Here is a 23,337-nt window from a genome sequence, read left to right as displayed (position 1 = left end):
ATATATCCAGTGCATATGTCAGTCACTGTGAGTGCCAGATTTAAGAAGATCAAGCCTATCCATTCTGAAGGAAATCAGCCCTGAGTGCTCACTGGAAGGACAAATCCTGAAGCTGAGGCTCCAATTCTTTGGCCACCTCATGAGAAGAGAAGACTCCCTGGAAAAGACCCTGATGTTGGGAAAGATGGAGGGCACAAGGAGAAGGGGACGACAGAGGACAAGATGGTGGACAGTGTTCTCAAAGCTACCAGCATGAGTTTGAGCAAACTGCGGGAGGCAGTGGAAGACAGGAGTGCCTGGCGTGCTCTGGTCCAGGGGGTCACAAAGAGTCGGACACGACTAAACAACTAAACAACAACAAAAAACAAGCTATAGCTTACGGCTCCACACTCTTGGGGGTCCCCAAAAATTTAAAGGAAAAAAACCCTGAATGTACATTTCCAAAATGTAAGATAAAAAACAAATAAAATTAAACCTACATAACAGCAACAGTGTTTTGTGTTGTGTAGGCTCCTACAATGCAAGTCATGGGCCCCGCCTGCTAGCCTCCTCCCTCAAATATTACTGGTTTGCTCATTTCCATATAGCATATATTCAACACAAAAAACAGCGGCAATTTGTTGTTGACAAAGGACAGCTGGACATATAAAGGGCCTCATTACCTTCAGTAGCTTAGGGCCTCATCAAACCCAAATCCAGCCCTGGTCACTGTAGTATTTAGTTACTCTCAGGAACAACACTGTGATCCCTATTTGTTAATAAACCTTTTGTAGCTGGCCTGACCTGGCATCACGCTTTCTATTGCATTTCTAGGTTAATAAAAAATAAAAGGTTGAGTGGTCGACAACAACTACTTGAGCAGAATGACTGGAGGTGGCATTGAGAAAGATCAGGCTTTGTTCGTCTGACAAGTGCGTCTTCTTCCTTAAGAGGGCCATTACGAAAGGGAGCACATGTTGATCTTCTTTTAGAAACCATCTGCAAATTGGAGAGCAGAAAATGCACATACCTGCTATTGCTTCTTGAAGCAAGGGGGGGGGGCTTTTTCTTACCCTCTTTCTCTATGTCACATTGTGAGGTGGTAAACAGCAAAGCCCGTTGCCACAGCAACCGAGCCATGGTCAATGAAAAGCTTTCATTCCTGTTCTAAGGAAGTAGCAATTATGGTCTTCAGGTAACGGCAAGTGAGGAGCTCATTATCGTCAGCCCTTTTGCATTTCGCTTGAAGGGTGCAGCGCGAAGCCACAAAACTAAATACAGTAAGTATTCTTTGTTTCCACTTGGAGATAGGAAAATAAGCCCCACTTTCCATAATGTGAGAAAAGGAGAAAGGAAATGACAGGTTTTGACAAAAGAAGCAATGGTTCTAACATCCAGTTCAAATTAGGTTTCTTTTCAAAGGGAAAGTATTTCTCCCTCTCTTCAGCTCTTGCAGGGCTGCAGCCTGGATACAGGTCTGGGCTGGCACAAGGACGTTTTGCTGCCTGAGGCAGAGGTCAAGATGACACCCCCTCTCATTTCCAGACTGAAGAGGGGACACTGTCTTCCACTGCACCTCGCAGCATCCTGCTGTTGTTCTCCGCCACTTGATGCAGCCCCTTCAAGTTGCCTCGTGTTATGGCAGGCCCTGACACAGGATGAGGCCTTTTAACTAGCCTGTTCTATAGATAACAGTAGCAAAATTCAAGCAGTGAATGGGGGATTTTAGAGTGAATAAAAAAGTATCGGTCCATCCAGCAGTCACAACAACCACACAAAACCCAGTAATGGGTGACACCCTCCCATCTTGATTTCAAAGATGCTGGGTCTTTTGACGCTGCCTTCAGTCTGCAGCTCCTGGCCACTTCTCCTGAGGGAATGCAACCCTTGGCGTGGGGGAAAGAGACTCCCCTTCCCTCGTGCAGGCGCCAATCATCCACAGTAAGATGTCCAAGGCCAGAGTAACTTAGAAGGTGCCTTGGCTACCCTTTCAGATTGTCCCTCTGTTTCCTCAAACCTGGCAGAGGACTCTGCTTAGCTTATCATGGATCTCTCAACTGGGCTGAGTTTCCAGTATTTCTTTTTTCTTTCTAAAGGAAGCAGTTCGTATTTCAAAGCCCTGGAAGAAGCACTTTTAATACAAACCACTTTCTGCAAAATACTCCTGTGTTAGGAGCCTTTCCCCCTCTGCAGAGACTTCAAAGGGGCTCCTTGTAGCTACCGATGAGCTGCTAAGCCTCTTTGAAGATGTGTTCCCAGTGTGTTCACCTGGCTAGCATGGAAAGCACATTCTCAAAGGAGGTGACAGGAGGTGTCAAATCACCTGATGTCAGGAGACTGACGGGGGTGGGGTGGTCCCATTCCCCACCCTTGGTCTATGCTTCATAAGGTTTTTCCGGGATCTGATTTCTATGGATGTTAACTTCTGTTGCTTTATATGGATCTGCAATCCCCTTTGTTGACAGTCTGATGGTGAGATACAAATGAAGGAATTCTGCATGCCTGCAGAGAGCCAGTGTGGTGTAGTGGTTAAGAGCGGTGGACTTGTAATCTGGGGAACCAGGTTCGCTTCCCCGCTCCACCACATGCAGCTGCTGGGTGACCTTGGGCCAGTCACACTTCTCTGAAGTCTCTCAGCCTCACTTACCTCACAGAGTGTCTGTTGTGCGGGAGGAAGGGAAAGGAGGTTGTTAGCCGCTTTGAGACTCCTTGGGGTAGTGATAAAGTGGGATATCAAATTCAAACTCCTCTTCTTTTCCTCTTTCTTAAATGCTATGATGAGCAGAGCATGGGTAGGCAAACTAAGGCCTGGGGGCCGGATCCGGCCCAATCGCCTTCTAAATCCGGCCCACGGATCAGCATGTTTTTGCATGAGTAGAATGCCTTTTATTTAAAATGCATCTCTGGGCTATTTGTGGGGCCTGCCTGGTGTTTTTACATGAGCAGAATGTGTGCTTTTATTTAAAGCGCATCTCTGGTTATTTGTGGGGCATAGGAATTCCTCCTCCTCCTCCTCCTTCTTCTTCTTTCAAAATATAGCCCGGCCCCCCATAAGGTCTGAGGGACAGTGGACCGGCCCTCTGCTGAAAAAGTTTGCTGACCCCTGGAGCAGAGAGCACTAAGTGCCCCACATGGAAACTTAGGAAGGAGGTGAGGAATTGCAGCAGGAAGAGAGCAGGGGCCACAGATGGCTTGTCCCACACTTTAGTAGGAGTTCTGAACATCTTTGTAAGGGACACTTTTATCAAAAATGTGTTTTTCACCATATCATGCTGTGTGATTGGTTTGCTTTACTGAGCAACAGTCCTTGTTATATTTACCTTCAGGTTAATCTGTGCCTGGACACCAGTAAGATTTTGGCTTTATCTGGCTGTGTAGATAGGCCATCAACACCACCAAATACTGCACTTCTCAGCCGAATTCCCAGTCTATCTGTCTCCCCACCTTTGCAGACTTAGACCTCCTGTAAAGGTTTCCACTACATTTCCTTCAGAAGTCTAATCCCATTATTTTGGGATGCCACAACCTCCAGTCCACTCACGTGCTGCCTCCTCCCCAGCCCCTAGAGCTGACTGTCTACTTGCAACTTTCACAGTGTTTATACTGGTATAAACTGCTGGTATAAGGCAAAATGAATTACAGTCTATCTTCAGCCCTAGGACTGACATTATAACCACAGGCCTGTCTCTCCTCACCCCTTGAAAACAAGGCTAATGATGGCCAAGTCATATGTCAAGGACTGACTTTTTAAAGACCAACCTTGCTGGTGTTTCATAATGCATGGAAGCTGATTCGCTAATGATTTATCATTTATTTTGTCAAGGGTGTGACGTTTACTTCACAGGATAAGAGAAAGATTCCTTCTGTTTGCACTTCTGTTCCCAGACATATAACCTTCTCGCCCTTCTACCTTCCTGAAAAAGGGACCAGGACTGACAGAGATTGTTTTAGTTATGGCTCCAGAGAGCAAGTCTCGCTTGAAGCATGCATTCAAAACAAAGGAGAGTTTTCTATTTTGGGGGTAAAGTCTGCAGAATCTTTTGGCATAAGTACTGTTTAACACAAAAGTTTAATTTTCTTTCCCCCAAAACATTTCTGTGCCTGTGTCATCAGCTTTGACGACCCTGCCCTGCCCCCTCCACCAGCACTGACTCTGTGATGACCATCAGGAAGGAAGTTGGGCAGCTGGGACACTGCAGGCACAGAGATGCAACCCATTTAGTGCTCCTGCTGCTGCACTTTCCCTGCTGAAAGAACATGGCGTTGAGGACAAATGAGAGCAGCTGAAATGGATGGGCAAATGTAAAGATGGCAACTTTAGGCAGGCTCAGGAAAACCCTGAGCTGCTTCCCAAATTGGGGAAAGTAGTTCAGTTTATTTCCAAGCCGGGGGTTGCAAATCCATCACCGTGAACTCCTCTGTCACCTTCAACTCATCGGTGTGAAAGATGCAACCTGTTCTGTGACTCACAGCTCAGTTGGATAGAGCGTGCTGCTGATAATACCGAGGCTGCAGGTTCGAGCCCCATACGGGAGACCTGCCTATTCCTGCATTTCAGGGGGTTGGACTAGATGATCCTCAGGGTCCCTTCCAGCTCTTGAATTCTATGATTTTATGATTCATTATGACCACAGCAAGAGTCAGTGATGTTATCAAAATTGATTTTATCAAATTTCTATCAAAGTTTATACTACATTTTTTTAGATTTGCCTTGAGACAATATTTAAACCTCTTTTGTTTAACCACCAGCATTATGCTTTCCATTTTTAAGTTCGGAATAGAGTAGCTGCTTTGGAAGATGAGCATCAGGCATCCACAAAACATGACCAGTCCAACAAAGTTGATGTTGAAGAATCATTGCTTCGACACTGGTGATCTTTGCTTCTTCCAGTACACTGATATTAGTTTGCCTGTCTTCCCAAGTGAATTGTAAAATTTTTCGGAGACACCTTTGATGGAATCTTTCGAGGAGTTGGAGATGGCGTTTATAAGTGGTCCATGTTTCACAAGCATATAGTAAGGTTGGCAGTACAATAGCTTTGTAAACAAGCAGTTTGGTTTCCCTGCAAATGTCCCGCTCCTCAAACACTCTGCACTTCAATCGGGAGAAAGCCGCACTCGCAGAGTTCAGCCGATGCTGGATTTCTGCCTAGGTAAAAGAAGTGATTAACATTTTCCAACATTGCACCATTGAGTTGGATTTGTGGTGCTGCAGAGGGGTTATTTTGTACTTGTTGGTGCAGCGCTTTGGTTTTTTGCTTGTTAAGTGATAGGCCAAGCTTTTCATAAGCTTCTGCAAAGATATTTAGGATGGTTTGGAGGTCATCCTCTGAGTGTGCGCACACTACGTTGTCGTCAGCATACTGAAGCTCTATGACGGAAGTTACGGTAACCTTACTCTTTGCTTTCAGCCTGCTCAGACTGAAGAGCTTTCCATCTGTTCGATATATGATTTCTACTCCGGTGGGGAGTTTCCCTTTGACAAAGTGTAGGATCATAGAACACTATATGGAGAATGCAAAGGGTCTACGTTCAGTATGGGAGACAGATATAAGCAAAGGAATTAACAGCACTAAGTGGGATGGCATATGGAGGACCCCATCCTTGAAAACTATTCTATCTCACCTTTAAGAAGCTTCTCTGAAGGTCATTCTCAAGTGGCACTGGACTCCAGTTCGTCTAGCCAAAATCAATAAATCTCTAACCCCCCTTTGCTGGAGGGGCTGCGGGAACCTTGGGACATATTTTTATGCTTGGTGGGAATGCAAAATTGGATCGGGATCTTCGATATTATCTCCAAAATTGTTAAACAACTTCTCTCGGCAAATCTTGCTTTCACTAAACCGAGATTCCAATCCAGCATAAGGATTTAATTCTTTTTCTATTGGTAGCTGCACATCTAGTGATAGTGTATCAGTGGAATTCCCAGGTGGAGCTACCTCTTGAGATACGGTTTAATAATATTTGGGATATAGCTAGTTCAGAACAACTAACTGGGCTTAAAAGAGTTGCAAATGAGGTTATAAAGGAAAATACTTTTGATGAAACCTTGTCTCCCTTCTTTTCATACCTAAGGGGAAAAGAAAGTAAAGCTCTCCCACCAGTTTCACAAGCCTGTCTGTGGAGAACCTATATGACAGTGTTCTAAGACCATGTAAAATAAAATTGTATATTGTATAATACAAAACAGAAAATATATAAAAAATTACAGAACTAAAGTTTAAAGCATTTTAAACCTTTTTCCAGTTAAAGTAATTTTTCTTCCAAGGCACACAACACAGCTGGATTCCACCACTTTTATCTACCCAAAGGCAGGGCTGGGCCAAGAGATTGTGCTTCCTGAGCTGCTTCCACCCCGTTCCTTGTTGCTTGTTCTCATCATTCCAAAGGGAAATGGGCATCAACAGTGGGCACGTCTGTAGCTGGCTGATCACCTTCCCCACAAAAGGGGAAGCCACGCCTTTGACACTATGCCCTCCTGTTGTTGTTGTTTAGTCGATTAGTTGTGTCCGACTCTTCGTGACCCCATGGACCAGAGCCCGCCAGGCCCTCCTGTCTTCCACTGCCTCCCGCAGTTTGGTCAAACTCATGCTGGTAGCTTCGAGAACACTGTCCCACCATCTCGTCCTCTGTCGTCCCCTTCTCCTTGTGCCCTCAATCTTACCCAACATCAGAGTTTTTTCCAGAGAGTCTTCTCTTCTCATAAGGTGGCCAAAGTACTGGAGCCTCAGCTTCAGAATCTGTCCTTCCAGTGAGCACTCAGGGCTGATTTCCTTCAGAATGGATAGGTTTGGTCTTCTTGCAGTCCATGGGACTCTCAAGAGTCTCCTCCAGCATCAGAATTCAAAAGCATCAATTCTCCAGCCTTCTTTGTGGTCCAGCTCTCACTTCCATATATCACTACTGGGAAAACCATAGCTTTAACTATACGGATCTCTGTCGTCAAGGTAATGTGTCTGCTTTTTGAGATGCTGTCTAGATGCCCTCATGTACAGAGCAATTAACTACTTCCTGGCCCCACCCAGCTAACAATTCAGAAGCTTGCTGGGACAAATCTGCAACAGGGCAAACCATTTGTCAGAGTGATAGAGGAAAACTGTACCGATGGCCATCTTGCTACAAATAACTGCACTTGGATGTGTGGTAAAATCTTTCTTACCAGTTGGCAGGATAAGCCAAGGCATCCCAGCATTTGAGAGCTCATCCTCTGGTGATTTGGTTATCTATGCAGGCCCAGTCCACCAAATGTCCTGTGGAGAACTTAATCTGGAATAGTTTCTAAGGATTCATGTGCCCAGTTTACCAAGTGACATCATGGTGGGCCATTGCAAACTAATGCTTGGTAAACAGTCATTCTACTGCCTAATGGCAAAATACAATTCTAGACCCTCCCTGGCTTGCAGAGGTCTTCCATATTGTGAAAGACCACAAGTGCCCATGTCTTTGTGCAGCCACAAATATTTTAGTCAAGTCAAGTACTTTATTATGGTCGTAGACCAGCATAAGCCAAAGTGGTGTAGTGGTTAAGAGCAGTAGACTCGTAATCTGGGGAACCGGGTTCGCTTCCCTGCTCCTCCACATGCAGCTGCTGGGTGACCTTGGGCCAGTCACACTTCTCTGAAGTCTCTCAGCCCCACTCACCTCACAGAGTGTTTGTTGGGGGGGGGAGGGAAAGGAGAATGTTAGCCGCTTTGAGACTCCTTAGGGCAGTGATAAAGCGGGATATCAAATCCAAAAAAAACTCTAAGCAAAACAGCTAAATAAATAGCATAATAGTATGAATCTAAGTGAATAATTATTAAATAAATAGGAGCAAGAACCAAATGTAGATTTAAACATACACATAGAATACTTAATTAAGCATCGAATGGGTGAGTAAAAATTTATAAGAAAAATTAAAAGATTGGTTAACACAGCTATATGGGATGGGCTTCAGAAGTGCAGATCTAACAATATGGGCCTTCAGTTTACGACTGAATTGTAGCATAGACCATTCTTCGTCAAATATCTATCATGGCAGTGCAAAATCTGGCGACTGAATATGTGACTTCTGGGCTCTCATCCTGTAATAATAGGGAGATGTTGTGTTGTTCTGAACGCCCAGGAAACTTATATAAGATGTGTTGGCCAAACCTAGTTCGAATGTCTATATAATACTGGCAACGAAGAAGGGCACGCTCCGTTGTTTCCTGCTGCCCAGAGCCACATGGGCAGTTCCTTTCCTTGTAAGGTATCTTCCTACAACGGCCTTCCTGAGTTGTTGAAGGGAGGACCTGACAACGGGCCAAAGTGAACTATGTACTTTGGTGGTGTTGGGATGTCAAGGAAACTTTGCACAGCTGTTAACAGAAACAAAAATGTGCTTTGTTCAGAATCTGCTGGTTGTGAAGTGCAGAGGAAAAGCCAAGGGCCTTGGAGACAGAGAAGCAACCCTATACTTGTTTGTCATCTGTCAGGGCCCTAATATCAGTTTATGTATAGAATATGGTAATTAGAACTGTAATTCAGCTACTAACTTGCAAACATATGGATACAGCTGGCTCAGAAGCACCAAGGGTGCTAATTAAATACAAGGTTTTAAGCAATTACCATCCAATTCAGATGTTTTGGCAGTTAAAGTGCATATTATTCTTCCATTTCCTCTCTTATGCTATGCCTTGGGCCTTGCTACGCTTTGCATTTTCATTATGCAGTGAATATATTCTTTAGTTCACATTTTTGTTTCATATTTGCATATACGGGGTCTATCTGTAAATTGTTTCATACTCATAACTATTTGGTAAACAGATATAAAACAATGCATTTACTAGAACAGCCTCATTAACTACAAACTCCAAAATTTGGGATCCCCTTCAAACTGGTGCCAAAGTTTTGCAGCATTTTGCAGAGAAAACCCCACATTCTGCAGTACCCCACAAACTGAGTAACTGATATATTAAACCGAGATTTGTATTTAACACCTCCAAATCCAACATTGTCCAATTTACTCCAAACCAGAACCCAAATTTGGCAAAAGTTTTGCAGTGTTTTGCAACCAAAGTTTGACAATAGTTTTGCAGAAAACACATCAAGGAATACATCAATCTGGGATTCTAAGTTAATGCCAAAGTTCAAAGTTGTGAAATGGATGACTGGGGTTTTGGGCGATCCCCATGTCAATTGCTCAGTTTGTGGGGCACTGAAAAACACAGGGCTTTCTCTGCAAAACAGCTGCAAAACCTTGGCACCAGTTTGGAGGGGATCCCAAATTTTGGGGTTCATAATGAAGCTCACTAGAACAGCTAATCTGATGAACTGATGCTGCTCATTTGGGCAAAGGATGCACTTAATAGCAATCTGCCTACATTTTCGACTTGTGTTTCAGAAACAGTGTGAATTGTAAACTGTGACTCTGTAGTTGCTACTCAACCATGTTTCTATTTTCAAAAAATGCCCAAGCCATCTAACACTTATTTTTTTTTTATAGAAATAATCAAATAATCAAAAAACAGCACCCGAAGCTATACAAAAGCATTCCTGGTCACAGCCACCACCTGAAGATCCTAAATTCTGGTTTTCATTCTTTAAACTGAGCGCTACCCCAACAGAAACAGACTGAAAGTCCTTCGGATAGTGCCACTTCATGTAACATATTTTAAAGCAGCCATACCAAGCCCAACCACACCACCACAGAAACACACACACACACACACACACACACACACACACACTGATTCTTGTATATCATTATGGTAGAGTTGTTAGGGAACTGGATCTGGCTGGTGGGCTAGATTCCAAAACCACTCAGCCCCCGTGGGCCAGCTTCAACGGGTGGGCAGGACTACTCATCTGTCAGGCACCTGGTGGCATAATGATGCCAGGTGATGGACACCTATGGAAATTAAAAGAAGGTTGCTGTACCCACTTAGCAGTTGATGGGTAGTTACAGCAAGCTCCTTTGAAGATGTGCTTTCAGCGATCGATCCTCTTCAATATGTATCATGTGCCCCACAACTAATGTCATATATCACATCAGGTGGGGGGGGGAGCAGTTGGCATTTGTAGGAAATGGCCTGGCAGGCCAAACTGTGACCTGTACTGGGCTTAATTAGACCTCTGGGCAGAAGCCTTTAACAACTCCTCTTCATATAACAACTCCTCTAGATACAAAATCAGAGGAGCATGTTTGGATCAATCCCTGTGGAAACATGAGATGATGAAGTTCTAGATTGTTCTTTCGGATCATTTGAGTTGTACCATTGCCACCATTTTGCCAAGTCCCACAAGTCTTTCATGACACAGTAGTTGCTAGGGGTGTGCATGAGCCTGAAGATTACCCTTGCATTTTACAAAATTCCTGTCCGTGTCTGAGTTGCTGTGCGCTCTCTTCACTCCAATCTCCATTTCAGGTTCTGGGCTGCTCTGTATAAAATGAAAGTAAGTTGGTACTAATTCACTATAATGGGAAACCTAAAAACAGCTGCCGCTCCCCCACATTTGATCAAAGTAGAATGAAATTTACTGACGCAGGAGCCGCTGTGGAGTGGATCGTGGCTTCCAAAGGGCAGATAAATTGAGCCAAGGGCTTTTTGTGGGGGAAGTAAAAGCATACCTTCCAACATTTCTCAGATGAAAATAGGGGCATTTCTTACTCCCGTACAAATGACCCTCCTCGACCCCCCATTTTTTGTGGGGGGCCCCCACCTGCAGAGCATTTCTACCACCACAGCACCAACAGAGCACAGCACACACAGCCTCCACGTCCTGCGAACACCCCTTTTGAAAAAACAACAACTATTCTTGCCAAGAAGAGGAGTATGTCTCCCATAGCTTAGTTCCTTTGCCTTGTTATTGGGCCCACACACATAACGGATACCAGGAGAAAGTTACTGCACTTTGTCCTGGCAGGCAGAGGTGACTCCCGCCCCCCCCCCCCCCCAAAAAAAAGTACAGTCACTGAGATAAAAATTACTTAGAAATTTATGACCACAGGCTCAAATGCTTGAGCCAAAGGACCAGAACTGAGATGATCTTAGCTGAAAACGATATTTGGTTTAATTGATTGCATCCACACAAAGTTCCATATGGCTAAACTAATTCTTCCAAATAGAAAAACATTCTCCCTGGGGGTTGCACTGAACACTGCATGAACACTGCAGGAGCGAAGCTTCCTTGCGCATCAGCACAAATCATAGATCAGGTACCACCTGAGAAGAGAAATCCCTGCCTCTATGAGGAATGTCTCTTCAGAAATTCAGTTATTTATTTATCTTATTGACTGGCCTCCAAGGGGCTCAAGGCAATATATTACGGTTATCCACCTCACTACTTTGTCCTCAGAACAATTTGGTGAGGCAGGCCGGGTTGTGAGAGGGTGACTGGCCCAAACTCACAGGATGAGTGCCATGGTTCAGTGGGGATTTGAGCAGAGCCCTAGCCCAAACAGTCTAACCATAAACATGGACTGCCCCCCTTGTCATACGTACCTTAAAAAAAAAAAAAAGACAATTGCTTTTTTAAAAAAACCCTACTGTTCAATTTATAATCAAAACTTTTGTAATCACCTTTGTAATCGAAATATTTTCAATAATTACTGTAAATAGAATAATCTTTGAAACATTTCAGCCCTACAAAGAATTGCATTAATGCAACCAGGTCATTCATTTCACACCTGTCACTGTTTAGGCATATGCCATTCATAACACTGGTGCTGATCAATAGTTGACTTGTTGCCTTCCCTGCCATCTTCCAGAAATACCCATTAAAAACCTGTGGGTGACACTAAAATTCTATGAGTCAGTCATATCCTGCTATAGGCAGCCAACTGGAAAATATATTCATTTCTTTGGTCTGTTGCTCTTTTCATTCCCTATGTGTTTTAAAATGCAGATGGTGAAATCCAAAAGAAATAAGGAGAAAATTAGGAGGTACAAAACAGAAACGACATCTGCTCATGAGGCATAATGTTGTTGTTGTTTTTGGCTGCAGTGATTCCCGCAGTTCTCTGGGTTTCATTTCATTTTTGTTTTTGTTTTTTGTTTTGCTTAACTATAGCCTTTCCACAGAATCACATGGTCTGGTGTGAAGTTCATAGAACTATAATTAGACATTTCAAGTTCCTGCTTCCCTTCACAGGAAGAACTTGATTTTCGGATCCTAACGTTCAAGAACATAAGAAGAGTCTTCTGAATCAGGCCAATGGCCCATCTAGTCCAGCCCTCCAACATGATGTGGCCCTAAACCAGGAGGCCACCTTCTGTGGCTGCACCCCCATGTGAGTCACGTGACCCATAATAGATCACAGTCCCAGGAAAAGTGCTTTTTGGGGGCAAGATCACGAGAGAGCATGGCGCCCAAAATGGCTGCCATGCTCTCACGAGAAAAAACATGATGTATGGGTTAGTATCCTGTTCTCACAGTGGCCAACCAGCAGCTGACATGCAGCCTCTGACAGTGAAGATGGAATTTGAAGGAAGGAAACTGCAGCTCAGGGACAGAGCACCTGCTATGCTTGCAAAGGGTCCAGCATCTCTGGGTAGGGCTGGGAGAGACTCCAGTCTGAAATCCTAGAGAGCCACTTCTCATTCAGTCTTGTCGACAGCAGCTTTTCTCAGCCACGGATCCCCAGATGTTGTTGGACTACAACTCCTATCATCCCTGACCATTGGTCCTGCTAGCTAGGAATGATAGCAGTTGTAGTCCAACAATATCTGGGGATTCAAGGCTGAGAAAAGCTGCTGTCGACAAGACTGAATGAGATGGACCAATGGTCCAATATAATTGTTATGTACTGAAGTTCTCACCCTGGGCCAGCAGGGGGATACTGTAGATAGTTATGCAAATGAAGGATCGACAGTGACGTTTAGTGATTGGATAGTTTTAGAAAGTTGTTACAGTAACAAGATACTGGAGCTCTATATAAGCAGGCTGACTGAGGCCTTCAGTTCAGTTCTGTTCCAGCTTACAAATAAAGAGCTGCTTTGGAGAAATCGCTGTGTCATCTGATATGTTCACCCACAACTTAACAATAATGTATGGCAACTGCTTATGCTCCAGGCTGCTTTAAAGGTCTAGCAAAGCATCAACATTAATCCAGAGAAAGTTAGGCCTAGGAAATTTACACATCACTTAAGCCATATGCAGACATTCTTTAAATGTTTTGGGGGAGTAAGTTTGTACTAGGGGTGGATGAATGTGACAGTTTTCTTGGTTTCTCATTTTTCCAATCACAAAGAAAAAGAAAGGGGAAAAAGAGTTGGCGTGAAAAGCTGTATGCATTCTCACGAAGAGTTCTCCTAATAGATGCATATCCCAAAGCAATTTCCCCTATCCATACATTTTGAGGTTGACGACAGGCATCAAAAAATTTGGGGACGTGTGAACTTCAAAATATAGTCTTTTGATTATCAGTATTTTTATTATTTGCATCAGTGGTGTAGCAGGTAGACAGTTTTTAAAGAAGGTATAAAATGCTGATTAAAACAGAAAAAAATATTCGGCACAACCCTTCCTCTCTTTATCATGCACCAAAGGCGATATGATTGGACCATTAACTATGTTTCTTTCCAGCTGGGAGCTTTTCGAAGGCTTATTTCTGATACATTTAATTATGAAAATCGAGCCCCGTTCTCACAGAACCAGGTTTTTAAACATGCATCTGTGACAGCATCTGGAACTGTTAATTGAAGTGAGCGGTTGACAGCACTGAAGGAATGTTGCTGCAAACTGAATTGGATGAAATTTGAATAAGCAGATGGGTTTTTTGCTGGAAACTTCTGCTGTGGGTTGGGAAAGGAGATTTCTGCTCGTGGGCAGACCAATTAGGGTAGAACTGGACAGTTTGTTTGACTTGCAGCAGCTGCTGCAAATGACTGCTTTGTCCTCCGCCTGTAAAACTCAGTCTTAACTTTCTGCATCTTTCTGCATCACCAGAAGCTACCAATGAAGTGGAATCAGGACAGAGAAATGTATGGTCTGACGCAGTCACAGCACAACTGTTTTGGGGAAAGGGGTAAGAATTTGAGAAAGAAAAGACAAGAGAGCTCCGTGTTAAGCGTAACATCTATTTCTGCCTTGTCTTTCTGACTAAGCTATTGCGTGGACAGGCGGAGTCCCCAGATCCTGCACGGTCCCCCCGTCATGTGGAATAACGAATCTCGACAACGTGCTATGGGATTAAATTGGCCACAACTTTATTAAATTTCAAATGTGGGTAGACCTTGGCTCAGGCATTGGGCGTTCTCCCTCCCCGGTCCCCAGCCGGGGACCTAGGGAGCATCAGGGTTATCCAGTGTGTGTGGGGGGATGGGCCGGCTCTGGAGAACATATGTTCAAGCAGAGATAGCTGCCCCCTTTACGCCGCCGCCGCAGGGGAGAGCAATGACGACCTTTCGGCGTACGGTCAAAGCCTCCCTTCAGAAAACCCCTTTAACGGGGAACCCTGGTATCGCCGCCGCAAAGAGGAAGATGGACAAAAGGATTCCGCCCAAGGCCTGATACCGCCAATGTTGTGACGTTTTGCTACGGGAAAGGCGAAACCTGCCAATGCAGGGAAATTCCTTTCCGGCCCTTTAACAGCGACCTTAACGTAGCAGCGCCCGCATACCTGTGAAGAAAAGTTAACCTGCAAAATAAGACATTAACTGAGGGTGGGTAGGGTGGGAGAAGCTCTGGAGCCAAGTGAGGATTCCCAGGTAAGATCCTCCCTCTATTGTGTGGGCAGGTAATCCCTCCCCTACCTGGCCTGGTCTCCTTGGCAACGCTTCCCCCAGGTGGGATAGGGCAACTGACTGAGGTAGGCGGAGACCTCCAGGTATCCCACCTGAGGGAAGGCACAGCCAAGCCTATGCTGTTGGAGCCGCTCCAGATCTAGGGGCTGCACGCATCCACGCAAAGGGCGCCCCCCGTTTTAAGTGGGGAGCGGTCATTCCTCACAAATTGTTTGGGCCTCTCTCTAGAATTACTTGATCTGGCTTACCAATACTGGCTTAGACCTGCTTGTAATTTTCCTTGTCTACGCAATTGTACAAATGCATAATACTTTGCGAACAATGAAGATTTCCCAAAACTAATAACCTCTCAGAGAAAAACTATTGTGGCCCACCACTGCAAATGTGAATGAATATGTTGACTGCTTTGTGAAAATAAATAGCTTTTCATATGAAAACTATTTTACAACAGAGCAACATGAAGTTGGCAGGAAAGAGTCATGGTAATTATGTCCCTAAAGATTAATTTCATCACTTTGACTTTTTTTTTAAAGTATTCAGGACAAAAATATTTATCAAAGACTCTGAACACAGAATATGGGTGATCTCATTTATGCAAGTTGCAGTTCTTATTTGTTTCATAGTTTCCTCCATTGGAGATTAAGATAAGAGCTGAAATTTCCCTGGAGGTTCTATTTCATAACTTTGCCGGTATTTTGTAGTCTGTGCTTATTGGTTTGATAGATGACCTTGTTTGTATGCAAATTAGTTATTTTAAATACATGTAATCTTTTCCAAATAATTACTGTTCAGGAGCCAACCTACAGTAGCTGAGCTAAGAATGAAATCCAAATAAAGTATGCATTTCTTGACACTCTTTCAGATTATGTTCATCCTCATTTTTATGTATTGCAGGCACGCATCCTTTTCAGTTCCTAATATAGTGTGAAAAAATAAGAATGCCATTGTAGTTCTTCCATAAATTGTTTCTTTATATTGCAATACTTAATGCAACTGAGGCGACAGAACGCTACTGCACAGAGGGTGGCGTCAGATGTGAAATGATCTAGTCTAGAGGCATGAATGACTCATAAAATGCTTACTGTCACCATACTTCTCTGCCAGTTGTGGCAGAGACAGTGAATCTCTCTAGTGGAGATGCGTATTTCTCCAGTTTTCAGAAGAAGCACAGCAGCATTTTAGACAACCGCCTATGGTTGGACTGAGACCTCAGTGATTTGTCTAAAAATATTATTCATCGTGTTAAATTTCTGCTTTCAGTTGTTCATGAGAATTACAAACAAAACTGTCATGATGCAAGTTTTACCCGTCTGCAATATTCACTTCATGACTGTACAGAAACTGAGAGGAGCAAGCAATCTATTGCTCAGTTGTGACATTTGAAGGAGAGGAGAGAAGCCTGGAAATTTTTTTTTTAATTTTTCCAATTCTAATTTATTTTTCCAATTTATTACCCACCCTTGACCATAAGGACTTGGGATGGGCTACAATTTAAAATGGGGCGCAGGTGGCGCTGTGGTCTAAACCACTGAGCCTTGGGCTTGCCGATCAGAAGATTGGCGGTGCGAATCCCTGCGACGGGGTGAGCTCCTGCTGCTCAGTCCCAGCTCCTGCCAACCTAGCAGTTTGAAAGCACGTCAAAGTGTGAATAGATAAATAGGTACCGCTCCGGCAGGAAGGTAAACGGCGTTTCTGTGCGCTGCTCTGGTTTCACCAGTAGCAGCTTAGTCATGCTGACCACATGACGTGGAAAAACTGTCTGCGGACAAATGCCGGCTCCCTTGGCCAGTAAAGCGAGATGAGCGCTGCAACCCCAGAGTTGTTCGCGACTGGACGTATCTGTCAGGGATCCTTTACCTTTACCTTTACAATTTAAAATACAATAATAAAACAATCTAAAACAAACTACAGACACAAGAATCAGGTGGGCCCCAAAACACACGTCTCAGGTGCCAAAAAGCATATGACAGAAACTGCATAATGTAGATGCCAGACTCACCTCTCTGGGGCTGCAACAGAGAGTGCCGTCTCCTGGGCATGTTTTTAAGGCTCAGCAGCATAGTGCCATTTGTCTGTTGCTGGGGGTGTGCGCAGGCGAACGGAGGGTGAATGGAGCCCGCTGCACCAGCTCAGCCCTTGCCACCAGTGCTGCCTACCCACCTGCGCTGCGGAGAGCCTGGCTGGCTAAAACAGCCTTTGGCAGGCAAATCACCCCAACACCTGTGGAGAGGAGCACCAGGCCCTACCAAACTGGGGTCATCCCTTGCCTGCCTGCACGCAGGGCCACCCCCACCCCCGCTATCTCATAAAAATATTCTGAAAAACAATCTAAGGTTTCCATTTTCTGGTTATCCCAAACTGCTGGAGAATTCCAGCCAGGCCCTCCCCTCCTTTCTACATGCTTATAGGTTATAGAGTTTTGAGCACAAATGTGAATCCAAGCCAATCTATTTTAATGTTGTTGAATGAAGCAATGGGCTTCCCCTCCACTTTCAGTTCCCCTCGCTTAGCTTCTCTTCATCCGCCAACATAAACTAACCACAAAATTTTCCATTTAACATTAAGTGAACCAATTTCCCCCCAGAGTTTTCTGAAATAGTGGAGTCAAGCTGGGTCAAGCATTCAGGCAGTCTCTGGGTGGATCTACACACAGGGGGGGAAACACGCTATAAATAAGTCAGAAAATAAATAATTATAACAAAATATTAAAAAGCTATGGAAAATCACAAAGAATTTTTCTTTGCTCTCCAGCACCATCTAGGTGTTGCATGTTTATAACACATTCAAAATGCTGTTTTTTGAGTAATGTAGCTGAGTCCTTTGTTTCTCTCCTGCTATACTTCCCACAGAACAGTTGAAGGTAGATGACCCTGAGGGAGGGGGAAAGCCCTGCTGAGGCAAGCTCTAGGGTGGTTTTTCTCTTTGCTCCTCTCTCTCCTGGAACCACATGCTTTTTTATGCTCCGTCCACTCATAATCTGCTAGCATGATTCTACCATGGATCCTCAGTGTCCACCAGGTTCTGCTTCTAACCTGGCTGGTTCTGCAATGGTCATGTCCAGGAGCCCAGTATTTCTGATATGAAATAGGTCAATCACAGCCAGACCACATCTCATTGGGGATGCCTATGAAAATGTCCTCCCTGCAATAAATAATCTTGCCCAACAGGACTCTAGACTTTTGTTGATGCAGCCTACAGTAAATTTTCTTTTTTTTGCCACTGCATCACACTGTTGACTCATGGTCCACAGTTGTGTGTGTGCCACTGAGTACCCACAATCTGGGGCCCAAGTTGGCACCTCTGCTGCCTAAGTGCAGAACCTTATATTTGTCCCTGTTGAAATCAATTTGATAGTTGGAGCCCAATTCTCCAAACTGTTAAGGTCATTTTGTATTCTGATTGTATCTTCTGCATTAGCTATCCCTCCCAGTTTAGTGCGATCTGCAAATTTCATGAGCATCCCCTCAATTCATAAAGATGTTGAAGAACAGCAGGCCCAGGACAGAACCCTGTGGCACCCACTGGTCACTTTTTTCAAGGATGACAAGGAACTCTTTGGGTTCGGTCAGTCAACCGGCTACAAATCCACCTAACCGTTACCTTGTTCAACTTCGTTATAAGCCATCTTGGGAGATTTGTATTCTGAAAGGTGAGATGTAAGTAATCGGACTATTAAAAAAATAAGAAAGAGGGATGCACAAAGCCAGTCTAACCAGCAAAGTCAATTGGACAAATAGTACCCAACGCATTTTGAGAATCTTCGTCAGGGGAAATTGTTCAATACCTAGATAAACACAAACTTGTACTTCATTTATAGCGGAGCTGTGTCATGCTTGGGTTGTGTTCAAGGCCCATCAGAATCAGTGATTCAATTTCAGTAGAACAATTTCCCCTGACAAAGGTATTCAAACGTATTGGGAGCAATTTATTAAATTACAATTGCACCTCATTGCCTTTGCCTGCTGCAATTTTCAGGAGCGTGGCACGCTCTGGAGCTTATTGGGGGTTTTTAGCATACCTGTCAGAACACTGTTTTACAGGTCTGATGCGGGCAGATTGGAAATACTATTTGTTTATTTCTTAAATTTGTTCCCTACCTTTCCACCCAACAGTGCTCATTGGGTCTGGCTTGTAGGCATCTTGTTTGCTGCTCTGGGACAGAAAAAAATCACAATTTGATTGGCCAACCTTTTCATTCTGTTGCACACAAGCAGCTTCCAACAGCAGCCAGTTGGGTGGCACCAGCAGGGAGAACGGCAAGGCAGCAGGGAACGTGGCATGGTGCCACTGGCATCTGCTGGCAGCTTCCTGCCCATGACTCTCAGGCCCCAAAGGCCATGTGACTATCTTCTAGTGGGTGTATGGCAAGAGTAGGGGCTTTCAGACTCAGGAGCCAAATGTGGCCCTCCATGTCTGTCTATGTGGCCCTTGGAACTGACCCCTCTGGCTGAAAAAGGTTCCCCACCCTGGTGTATGGCAGCCAGTTCCAGTGGGAACTGTATCATTTATGAGTTTAAATCTCCACCCATTTACAGTTGTTCCACGTGCAAGAAAACATGAGTATCTGTCAAGGTCTCTGTTAAAGTGATTGATTAGAAATCAGATGCTGGCATTTAAAATAATTTATGGGAGTGCTGAGCTCATTCCTTTTTTTCTTTCTTTTTCAAGAATGCAGCCTGGAAATTTGGAAAGCTTTGAAAACTTTGAGTCACTTGGGTGAGAGAGTGCTCTGTCTTCATTTAAATAAACTTCTTCCGCAATTATTCTTATGATAGATTCCCTCTCAAAATGTTATTTGATACAAGAATCAAAACATACAGATGTTAAAGCATGCCCTCCATATAAAAGCTACCTTTCCGTAAGATAAAGTACATTTAGAAGAGGCAAAACCCTTATATGGGAATTAACATTGGTCATCATCTAACTCTTTATAAAGAAGAGTTCTTTATAAAAAGTGCTACTCAGCTCAGTATTTCATTATCAGGTCCAAATGCAAGTGAAGATCCTGTCAATTTGAGTAATAAAAAACCCCTTGCTATTTCCCATTCTCTTCTTGTATTTCACATATACATACATACATACATACATACATACATACATACTACTGCATACATACCTACATACATACAACTGCAATGTGCTCTATGTGGGGCTACCTTTGAAGGTGACCCGGAAACTACAACTAATCCAGAATGCGGCAGCTAGACTGGTGACTGGGAGCGGCCACCGAGACCACATAACATCGGTCTTGAAAGACCTACGTTGGCTCCCAGTACGTTTCTGAGCACAATTTAAAGTGTTGGTGTTGACCTTTAAAGCCCTAAACAGCCTCGGTCCTGTATATTTGAAGGAGCGTCTCCACCCCCATCATTCTGAGGTCCAGCACCAGGGCCTTCTGTCGGTTCTCTCACTGCGAGAAGCCAAAATACAGGGAACCTTCTCGGTAGTGGCGCCCGCCCTGTGGAACACCCTCCCACCAGATGCCAAAGAGAACAAAAACTACCAGACTTTTAGAAGACATCTGAAGGCAGCCCTGTTTAGGGAAGCTTTTAATGTTTGACGGACTATTGTATTTTAATATTTTGTTGGAAGCCACCCAGAGTGGCTGGGGAAACCCAGCTAGATGGACGGGTACAAATAAATATTATTATTATTATTATTATTATTATTATTATTACATTTACTTTTGTCAGTTAACCAACATGGGGAAAATTGACAGAGAACAATTTCAAGGTGCCTAGCAACAGGGGCCTGGGAGGCCCATCATAAATATGCTAGGGAAAAAGCATCTCAAAGCACCAAAATACTGTCTTGCTTTTACTTTACGAAGGGGGGCAGACATATTCCAGCAGCTCTGGAGGTCTTTCAAGCAAAACCTTTGGCGCAATTACTCTACGGGGCCCAAATCTGGACGGGAAATCATTGCCGCACACTTGAAACGGTCCAGTCTAAATTCTTAAGACAGATTCTAGCCGTTCCACCATGCGCACCAAATGCGGCCCTATGGCTGGAGACTGGCCTCCTCTCCATCGAAACCCGAACCTGGTTAAGAACATTCAACTATTGGCTTCGCTTAAATTTAAACCCATCCGGACTACTACCTCTAGTAGCACGAGATGCTCATAGAAGTTGGTGGTCCAAAGTAGTGCATCAAAAACTACTTACATGTGGCCTCCAAGCACAGCATCTCCTGAAAATGGGTCTCCCCAAGGCAAAAACCATTATTGACCAGCGCATGAAGGATATTGAGCAGCAGAATAATCTGGCCTATATTAAGAAATTTAGTGCTTGGTACGCTTATGTGCCCCCCTCCCACTTTGATTTTCGGGCACCTTATTTGTCTGCCTTAACCATTCCAAAACTCAGACGGGCCTTTACACTGGCCAGACTAAATATGTTACCCTCAGCTGTTCTTGAAGGTAGATATCAAAAAATTTCATTCGAGAACCGGCTCTGCCCCTGTGGAGCTGGCTACGTAGAGACTGTGTCACACGTTCTCTTGTCTTGCTCCCTATATAAAGATCTCAGGGACGAGACCATCACGCCGCTCCTATCCGCCATCCCGGGCCACTCTTGTGAAACCAAACTGTTCTCACTCCTAGCCGACCAGAACAGCTCGACAACAGAGAAGGTTGCCAAATTTATCGAGAGAGCAATGAGACTGAGAGCTGCTATCTGAATGACATCAGTGTCGTCACCCGGATTCCTCGCCTAGGATCTTATTATTATTATCATTATGTTTTATTATTATTATTTTATTACCTCTGCTAAGTTTTAAGTACTGAGATTATTAATTTATCTGCATGTGGTTATTATTATCTTTCTCCCTGTCCTGACCATCCCTCTGTGGTTATATTTATATGTGTTTGTCCTTTGATGCTATGGCCTGTCGGCTACGCAAATAAAGTCTACAGTTCATTTGTTCAAGGTGCCTAGTGCTCCCTTTGCAGAATGAATGCATCTAAGCTGCCTGGAGTTCCCTCTCCCACCGCATTCTGACTGACTGCCCTTTGAAAAGTCAGCTGCTTGACATTATATCTCATTTTCACATAACAACGAAGCCATTTTCGTCACAGTAGGCCATATAAGCTCATAGACATCCCACTGGTTAATTTTATTCTCTGGCTCTATTAATGAGTTCTCTGTTTGAAGTTTGAAATCTTAGGTTTCACACAATTTAATTGTTTATAGCAGCAAAGCAAAACTGTACCTCTGGTGTTTACAGTGACCATAATCCTTTACTTCACCAAGTACAGAGAGCAGAAACTTGGCTGATTTAAAATGTGGTTTGGGTTGTTCAGAAAGCTGCTTTCTGACAGATTTTATATCTATTCCTTGGCCAAATTTGTCTCCTCTTGCTACATGGGAAGCAATCCAGACGCAATAGCAGAGGCCCTCTTCTCCGTTCATGTGTCTCCCCAAGGATGTCTAAACTCTGGTGGCAGGTGGAGTAGGGTGTCTGTGTAATAATGGAAGTCAAAGGAGGTGGGGAAAGAGTGCCAAACCCTCCCCCCCCAAGCATCTTTGTCCTGCATGGGGAGTCAGTGTGTCTTGTCTCCCCCAACCATTCCCTGGGCTGCCTAGGGGTGAGGGGAATGTAGTCCATCCATATCAAAAGGGTTCCAAACTGGATACCACTTCTGACTCAAATTCTTCCCTGCTCCAGCCCATCTCTGATCTTGGAGCTGAACTGGATGGTGAGAAACAACCGTGGAGCCATTGAGTACAGCGAGGTAAGAAGGAAGGGCTCAGCTCCCATTGCCCAAGTGTCCTTTTTTGATATTCAAGTGAGACACACATGCCTTTTCACTAATTTTCGGGTGGCCCTTGCAAACCAGTTTACAAAGGATTTAAAAAGTAGTGTGAAAATGTTTGAATAAATATATATTTAAAAACATGTTACAAGACATTCAATTAAACACAACACTGTGTGTGTGTGTGTGTGTGTGTGTGTGTGTGTAATCAATTAAAACAGTGCTTCACAAATCAGCATAAGCATTAAGAACATCTCTCCGCCCTGAGGAGCATACAATATCTAGTTAGACAGCCAGGAGAGAGAGAGAGAGAGAGAGAGAGAGAGAGAGAGAGAGAGTTAGAAGAGGACCAGATATTGCATCTCCAGAAGCCCCAGCAGAGACAAGGTAGGCAGGGCGGCAGCAGCTTCTCTTACCCAGAGGAAACATTGAATGAGCTGGTTGTTGGATAGGAAGGGAACTTGCTGAGAACAGAATTGTGTAAACTACGGCATGAGTGGAGTGGAGACGAAGAAACCCCTTGTAATTGAGTCAGGGCATTTTGTGACAGTGCAGAAAGCGCTCGCAAGATTGCAGGGCATTGAAAGGAGTTGGAGGAAACCGTAAGAGCGGGAGTGGTTCATCTGGTGGGGCAGAGCTGCAACAATAGCCCGCTGGGAGGAGGCAGTTAGACTGGGACTGTGCTAAGCCAATCTGGTGGCCCTGCTGCTCTCCCCTCACAGGCCCAACTGCATTTCTGCTTCTCCACTCACCTGCCCAGGAAGTGGCAGGGCTCCAAAAGCTGTTGGAATGTAGTGGAAGGGGATAAGTTGATCCTGTGGTCAAGAGAGTGGACAGGGGGGGAGAAAGGTGGCCTTCAGGCGACTAGAGAGAACATTGTATTTTAAAGTATCTCT

At 44.2% G+C, this 23,337-nt stretch overlaps 1 long non-coding RNA gene across 1 annotated transcript; it reads left to right on the top strand.

Annotated features, from left to right (window-relative positions):
* The first annotated feature begins 1,156 nt into the window (after positions 1-1,156).
* Positions 1,157-14,121, top strand: LOC114596877 (uncharacterized). Its single transcript, XR_003706644.2, has 3 exons — positions 1,157-1,259; positions 12,094-12,232; positions 13,891-14,121. It is a non-coding gene; the product is annotated as an uncharacterized LOC114596877 (long non-coding RNA).
* Positions 14,122-23,337: the final 9,216 nt, after the last annotated feature.

This window comes from Podarcis muralis, chromosome 6 (assembly GCF_964188315.1).
Source record: "Podarcis muralis chromosome 6, rPodMur119.hap1.1, whole genome shotgun sequence".
NCBI classification, from domain to species: Eukaryota; Metazoa; Chordata; class Lepidosauria; order Squamata; family Lacertidae; genus Podarcis; species Podarcis muralis.
This window is presented reverse-complemented; position numbering and strand designations above follow the sequence as displayed.